At 42.9% G+C, this 7,879-nt stretch overlaps 1 protein-coding gene across 3 annotated transcripts in view; it reads right to left on the reverse strand.

Moving 5' to 3' along the window:
• AKT3 (AKT serine/threonine kinase 3) overlaps positions 1-7,078 on the reverse strand; it is a 98,284-nt gene extending 91,206 nt beyond the window's left edge. For all 3 annotated transcript variants that reach the window (XM_033144374.1, XM_033144373.1, XM_033144375.1), the window contains exon 1: positions 6,958-7,078. The gene's annotated coding sequence lies outside the window, so the exon portion shown is untranslated. The remainder of the gene's footprint in view (positions 1-6,957) is intronic.
• Positions 7,079-7,879: the final 801 nt, after the last annotated feature.

A 7,879-nucleotide genomic window follows, 5' to 3' on the forward strand; every position in this document is an offset into this window, starting at 1 on the left:
CCAACCTAGGGATGGAGGAAAAATGCAATTAAGTTTGTATTTAAAGCTGAACCTACCACATACTGAACAAATGTATGAAATTCACTTATCTGAATTTTGTAATGCACTTCTCCAGCAATGTGTACAAACATACATACATCCTGGTAATGTCTGCATAAAAATCCATATATTAGTGAAAATAACATATGAAACTGCAATATATTATAAAAACTGCTTTGGAGGATAAATTACATCTAGCAGGGATAGTGCAAGTTTGGTATTCCTCCATACCATGTGCATAACTGAATAGATATCTGCAACATTAGAAAAATGAATTCAGGTATCCCCTTTCTCTCTCATCTCTCTTCAGTAGAAGAATATGAAATGAGCTGTGCAAGACAATATTTGGAACAAGGATATGAATGTCTGTAGTGCTGCTACCCCTTATATCACAGTGGACAACAGCAGCAATGGATGCTTTGGCGAAAATGCATAGAAATCCTTCATTTCAGTTGCTCACAGAACTCCTATAAAAATGATAGCACTACAGTTAGCAATTCTAAACCTGTTCAGAAGGTATTCCTTATTCATCAAAGTACTTTTAAGAACATATACTCTGAAAATTCTGATACCATGAGCTCCTAATGCAGAAGTGGGGGAGCTGTGGCCCTCCAGATGTTGCTGGACTAAAACTCTCATAATCCCTGACCATTGGCCAGGATAACTGGGAATGATGGGATTTGGAGTCTTGGCGTTTTAACATTTGGAGGTCTTCAGGTTCCCCACTCCACCCTAATAAAGTGCTAAGAATCACATATTTGAGTATCCAAAAGCAGAAATTGGCCAGTAATTCCCAGTTTCATATTCACATGAAAGTTTGCAAACCAGATCAATTACAGTGGTACCTCAGGTTAAGAACTTAATTCGTTCTGGAGGTCCGTTCTTAACCTGAAACTTTTCTTAACCTGAGGTAACACTTTGGCTAATGGGGCCTCCCGCTGCCACGTGATTTCTGTTCTCAACCTGAAGCAAAGTTCTTAACCTGAGGTACTATTCCTGGGTTAGCGGGTCTGTACCTGAAGCGTCTGTAACCCGAGGTACCACTGTACTAAACTTGAGAACTAAAGTTTATATGTTCCTGCACTCCAAAATAAGCCTTGGCAAAATCCACACCATATAGCACCAAGATGGATCGTGTCAGTGATCCATTTAGTTCAGCATCCTGTTCTCACAATGACCAACCTATGCCTATCAGCGGTATTAGAAACTCAGATATATAAGCTAGGCACCAAGTGGCTCCTTAAACCAGGGTTACAGTTGCCAAAATGGAATGCCTAGTTGCCATCTTTGAGGCAGACAGCTTGAAAGTTGTATTTTTCAATACAACTTTTTGGTTCCTGAAATTCATTCTGATTGTACAGATAAAATATAACTGATAGAATTCTACAGGATGTCGCATTAGTGTGTGAAAACAGTCAAGAACCAATGATCCCCGGGCATGCACTTCCTGAGGATAGAGACGTCAGGTGCCATCCGGGACCAAGGTATCTTCACTTGGTCACAAGTGGCCGATATCCAGGTGCAAAATGCACCAGGCGCCTGGCTAATTTCAAACACTGCCTATATGAAGCCTACAAGCAGGATCTGCCTATCTGTGATTCCCAGCAACTGGGATTGAGGAATACTGCCTCTGACAGTGGAGGTGGAAGATGGCCATAGTGGCTAGGAGTCTGTGATAGACTTATCTCCCATGAATTTGTCTAATCCTTTTAAAGCCATCCAAGTTGGTAGCCACCACTGCTTCCATAGTTTAACTATGCACTGTGTAAAGAAGTACTTTCTTTTATCTGTCCTGAATCTTCCAACATTCAGCTTCATTGGAAGCTAATGAGTGCCATGAGTGAGAAAAACTTCCTCTACCCACTTTCTCCATGCCATGCAGAATTCTGTAAACTTCTATCACATCACCTCTTACTCACTTTTTCTCTAAACTAAAAATCCCCAAAGGCTGCAACCATTCCTCATAGGAGAGCTCTTTGATCATTTTGGTTGCTCTTTTCCACCTCTATACTACCCTTTTTGAGCTGAGAAAACCAGAACTGTATACAGTATTTCAAATATGATCACACCATAGATTTGTATGATATTGGAAGTTTTATTTCAATTCCTTTCCTAATGATCCCTAGCATTGTATTTGCCTTTTTCACAGCTGCCACACACTGGATCAACAACTTCATTGAGCTATCCACTACAACCCCAAGGTCTTGTTCCAGGTCAGTCACCACCAGTTTAGACCCCATGAACATATATGTGAAATTAAGATATTTTTGCCCTGACATGCATCACTTTACCCTTGTTTACACTAAATGGCATATGCCATTTTACAGCCCAGTCACTCAGTTTGGATAGGTCCTTTTGGAGCTCTTCGCAATTTATTTTCGTTTTAACCACCTATAGTTCTCCAAATCTGCCTAAATCTGACAAAGTATTGACAATCTGGCCAAAATATAAAGCAATTTAGTCTCAAAATGTTAGAGAGATCAAGAAAAGAACACTATGAAATCCACAAGAACTTTTGAGTTCAAGAAGTACCTTAGAGACTTCTCAGAGAATTACATATACGGGTAAGACAAACTGCTGCTTCTGGCGTAATATAGTCTTACTTAAGCTGTAGATAGGAAGACACCAGTTTGGAACCTAACTTGCTTTTTGTGAATGAAAAAATATTCCATCAATGGAGAAGCACCTTAGGATACAGATGGATACAGTTATGCACCACCATCTTTCTATATATTTCAATGTTTAATTGTTTATATTTAAATAGTATAGTCATGTCCAAGATTGCAAACATGAGGTTCTCTATTACATGAGAGATAAATATAGTTTCTTTTTCTTGTGCTAACTCAACTTTTGAGAAAATAATTATTATGAGAATTCAGTTATCTCTCAAAATTTGGATAATACAGCATTTATTTCATGGCTGTTAACTTTAAGATAGCGCTTTTTGTATTTATTCACTGAAGGGCTGAAACAGTATCTAGTCAAGTCAGTGGAAAGAATAAAACACATATATTATTAATGCCAGCTAAGGTAGATCTTTTCCTAAAGCATCAATTTCTTTCAAGATCATGGCACACAAGTAACTTTATACATGTGAGTAAAAAGCACAATGGCAATTCTACAGGATGCCTCTTAACAAGCTCCTGCACTGAGGCTGTAACTGAGCATCAACATTCAGCTTCAAAAGCACCATAGTGAGGATTCTGCTCTAGTCCTGAAGATAGATTTCTGAAATCTCTATTAGACTTCCAATAATGACATTTCTTCTGGATTTCTAAACACAGCTCAAACCATTAGAATGTCATTATCCAAGCTGTATTCACGTGAATAAACGTGTTACTCCTATAAGGGTTCTTCAGGAGTACATGTCTAAATTCTATAGCATTTATATGATCTTCATGAACATATGGTCCCCCCACCATTTCTCATAGAGAGAAAATTGTTAATGTAAGTAAAGTCACCTATTTGCATCTATTTACTTCAATAACACCATTTAAAAAACATGTCAAATGTTCAAAAAATTATCCTTCATGCAGTCCCCAAGTTTCAAATTCACAGCAATACTGTCTCAACGCTGTTAACTGTAAATAATAATAATGTTGAGTAAATCTTCAACTGAGTAGGTGTTTCTTCCAAGCAAATATGAAATATATGTTTTAGAACATGTCAAAGGCTTAGAAAATCCAACAGATTTAGATTTTCATACATGGCAAAAAAAACAAAGCAGTAAAAAAAATCTTACACTTTCTGCAAAACACACACAATAAAACCATGTGTTATGAAGCCATAACAGGAATCTAAACATATTCTAATGATTACTTCCTAATTTCCTGTTAAAGATCTAGATTATGAACTCACAAACATACTAAAAAAAAACTTTTGTTTCATATAGAATAATCCTATCCATGTTTACCCAGAACCAAGTCCCACTGTGTTCAATTGGGCTTCCTTCTTGGTAAGTGTGCATAAAGTTATGGACTAAGGAACTTGCTCCTGTAGTATGTATTTTAAACCTATACCCTTACAAACCAGTTCTAATCCCATTTACTTCGAAGTAAATTCCACTTAACATGAATAGGACATGAACTCTCAAGGCAAATAAATTTAGGATTTTAGTCTAAATGCTCAACTTGTTGCTCAAATGTATTAATGCTCAATGTATTTGATGTTTAATATTATATATTGCTGTTCCCATCTTTACAGAGGTGCTCAAAGCATAAGGAATAATCTGTCAGTTAATTATGTTATAGATGAAACAACTTAATGAAGTATTCCAGGCATAATTCTGCACACAATTTAAGTTCCCATTTGTCAAGAAAGCTTTGAAAAATGTATGTCATTATTTGCATACAGGCAATATTTTCAATTTAGACAACAATATATCATATGTTAAAGCTGCAAATATATGTACATAGAATCATATAACTGTAAAGGTGGAAGGGGCCATCTAGTCCACCCCCTGCAATGTAGGAATCCTTCACCCACTGTGGAGCTTGAACCCACAACCCTTAGATAAAGTCTCTTGCTCTACCAACAGAGCTATCTACTGGGGGAGGGGCCTTCTTTGAACTCAGTGGAACTTACTTCTAAACAAACATAACTAGCATGAGTTGCTAGTTTAAAAAAAGAACAGGTAGTACTTTTAAATGGCCTTGCTTACATTCAAATCAGATAAACCAAAGCAATAGGTTTTGTTTCCATGCATATTTTCCTAGGAGTAAATCCCTTGTCATAGGAACAGAGAAAGCTCAAATCTCTAGATAGAAAATGACTTCTTCTGTGAGTTTATTAGCTAAATATACATATACAGAGCTTCTGACAGTTGATATAATTGTGTGTACTATACTCTTCTTCTGAACCATTCATCTGGACATCCATGTTTGCCTCATCCAATCAAGGCATACATACATTATAATTAGCAGTCCAATCCAATTAAAGATATTGGGGTCAGTTTAAAACTCTTCACAGGAAAACAAACAGAACCACAAACAAAATCTGCTTAATTAACATACTTAATGATGTCAAAACAAATAGTTTTTAAGTACTATACATTTTATTTGTCTTGTAACTACTCTTGAATTGCATTGTTCAAGTAAAAATACACTTTCTATAAAAGGCAAAACAGAATACATTTGAAATAAAATAAAATAAAATTACACACATTAGAGCTTCCTTTGAATTTCATAGCATTTTAATGTCTGTATGTTCTAGCAAAGTTGGCAAGATACCCAGCCCCAATACTGTATTAGAGTTTCTCAGTTGTACCCCAGAAACAGCTATCTCTAAGCTCTCTGAAACATGATAGCAAATAATCAGCTACTAAAATATATTGTTAGCAAATTAAATTCAATCTTCAGATTTACTTTGTTAAAACCGATCCAGTGTGTACAAATAATACAGGTTAGATTTGCCAAACTTTGAGAATACTAGATTACCCAACCTTCAGTAATCTACTTCACAGTTTAAAGTGCAATCTATAAGAACTTTGAATTAAGACATAGACAATAAAAACACATCAAACTATTTTATTTATTCCCAACTGCCAGCATTATGCCTGACCCATCACGTATACATTTATAAGTAATTATAATAAAACTTGAATGAAAACATGCCAAATTGTTTGAATACCATTAAAAAGAAATTTTATGTGCCCTTATATCTAAATTTCTGGTACCACATTGTTATTTTTAAAGTAGCATTTTAGGTTTTGTTTACAAATAACTGATTAACTTCTAAGGATGATCCTATTTACTAACAGGCCTTTTTTACAAACTGTAACATGTGTCAGTTTATTCAATCTCCTCAGATCATGGTCTGTACAAGTAGGAGGTGGGTAAGCAGCAGTGTCTGTCGAGTAATCATGTACTGTACATCAACTCCTCTATGTGCAAAGCAGCCATCATAATGGCTGTTCCAGCAAGATTGATGCGCAGAAAGAGGTTGGTTTGTTTACTTGCAGCCACAGCTGCCAGAAGCACCAGAGCAATATACTACTATGAACAGAACAGACCATCCTCTCCTATTTCTATTCTTAGCAAACAGACACGTTCTAAAGAGACGATGAAACGTTTATTACTCATTAAACTAAGGCCATTCGCTATATACATTTACCTCTGATCCACGACAAACAGAGGGTGGGGAATATGTGGACGTGTGAGGAGTCACAGTGACCGTGAAGGTGTGTGCGTCGGGGGGGGGGGGTGGAGGAGCTGGATGTGGGGGCTGAGTATTATCAGGAGAGACCAGGTGCGCAGGTAACGCTCTGCGCCCTCCTCCCCCTCCCCGAGCATCCCCTTCAGATGAAAAGCCACATTCCATATAAATAACTGCGCCCGTGCGCGCGCGCGCCCGCCGCTGTATGTTGTGCCTCGTGGCCAAGCACACATCTCTCTCCCTTTCCTCCCCGCCCCCCCCCCCCGCCGCGCGTCTTTAATGTTATATAACCTCTTGTGTCTCTACAAGAGCCTGTCAGGCCCCGCCAAACACACACACAGAAACACACGCACTAGTAGTCTAGGGGACTTGTTATATTTTATATGGTGTGAGTGATGGCTGGCGAAGGAGGAGCTGGGAAACTGCTGCCGCCGCCGCCGCCTCCTCCCTCTGTCAGCACAAGGATACTGACGGGGATCATCACTACTAGGCCCTAGATGTGTCGTCCCACCTTTAGGGTGGGAAGCGTCGAGGAGGGAGGGGAGGGGACACACCAGAAATTGGGGGAAGGGGGCCGGAGCCGCCGCCTATGTGCCAAGCCGCAGCCGAGGAGGCATCCCCACCCTCCGCCGCTCCTCCCGCCCTCACCTCACCTCACGTGCCCCGAGAGCAGCCAGCGCCCAACCAGCCAGCCAGCATCCCCCGCCGCCCATCCTCTCCCTTGCTCGCCCTCCCGCCCGCCATCCCAGCTCCACGCTCGTTTACCTGAGGCGGAGGCGAGGGCGGCGGATGCTCGGCCGTTGGTGTGGAAGTGGCGGGAAGGCGGAGGCGGTTCCGGGCAGGGGGCCCCCCCGCGCTCCCTCCTCCCTCGCCCCCCACCCCCCACAGCACCGCCGGGCTCGGCCCTTCGGCGGCCGCTGTTTCCCCTCAGCGCTGTGGGGAAGGGTCCAGGCCCCGGGCGGCGAGGGAGACGCAGGAGGGGCGGCGGCGGCTACATAAGACAGCGGCTTCTCCTCCCCGCTATTCACGGCGGCGCCCGCCTGGGCAGCTCGGCCGCAGCATCCGCGGACGTCAGGGCGGCGGCTCCCGCTCCCGGCTCAGTGTGCCCGGAGCCGCCCGGGGCCCAGCCTTCGGTCTGGCTGCCGCTACAGCCGCCGCCGCCGCCGCCGTTGTTTCGGCCGCCTCCGCCAGGCTCGTTATTGACTTTCAGGAAAACTCCCGACGTCACTGGCTCCCCCCCGAGTGTCTTCCCCTCCAAGGCGGCGGCGGCAGCGGCAGCATCGGCATCCCCCAGCTCTCGCGAGAAGCGCCGATGTGCGGAGCGGGGGGCTGCCAGACAGAGCAGGGAGGGAAAAGGCGGGGGGAGCCAGACAGAGCGGAGGGAGGGAGGGAGGCGGAGGTGAAGAGGATGAATGGGAGGGAGGGAGGGAGAGGCACGCAGGAAGGAGCCGGCGTGGCTGACCAACCGACAGGCGAGGATGGGGGCGGGGGGGGGAAGCTGAGGTGAAAAAGAGACGGGGCGGTAAAAAGAGGAGGCAGGAACCAGACAGGCCGCCAGACGCGGGAAAGCTGAGGGAAAGGATGATGGGCGGGAGCAAACGAGGATGAAGGGAAAGCGGGGAGGAAGAGGCACCTCAGAAAAGGCAGCTGCTGGGAGGAGCAGGAAGGCGGCGAGGGTGGCTCTGAA

The sequence above is a fragment of the Lacerta agilis genome, chromosome 3, assembly GCF_009819535.1.
Source record: "Lacerta agilis isolate rLacAgi1 chromosome 3, rLacAgi1.pri, whole genome shotgun sequence".
In the NCBI taxonomy this organism is placed as follows: domain Eukaryota; kingdom Metazoa; phylum Chordata; class Lepidosauria; order Squamata; family Lacertidae; genus Lacerta; species Lacerta agilis.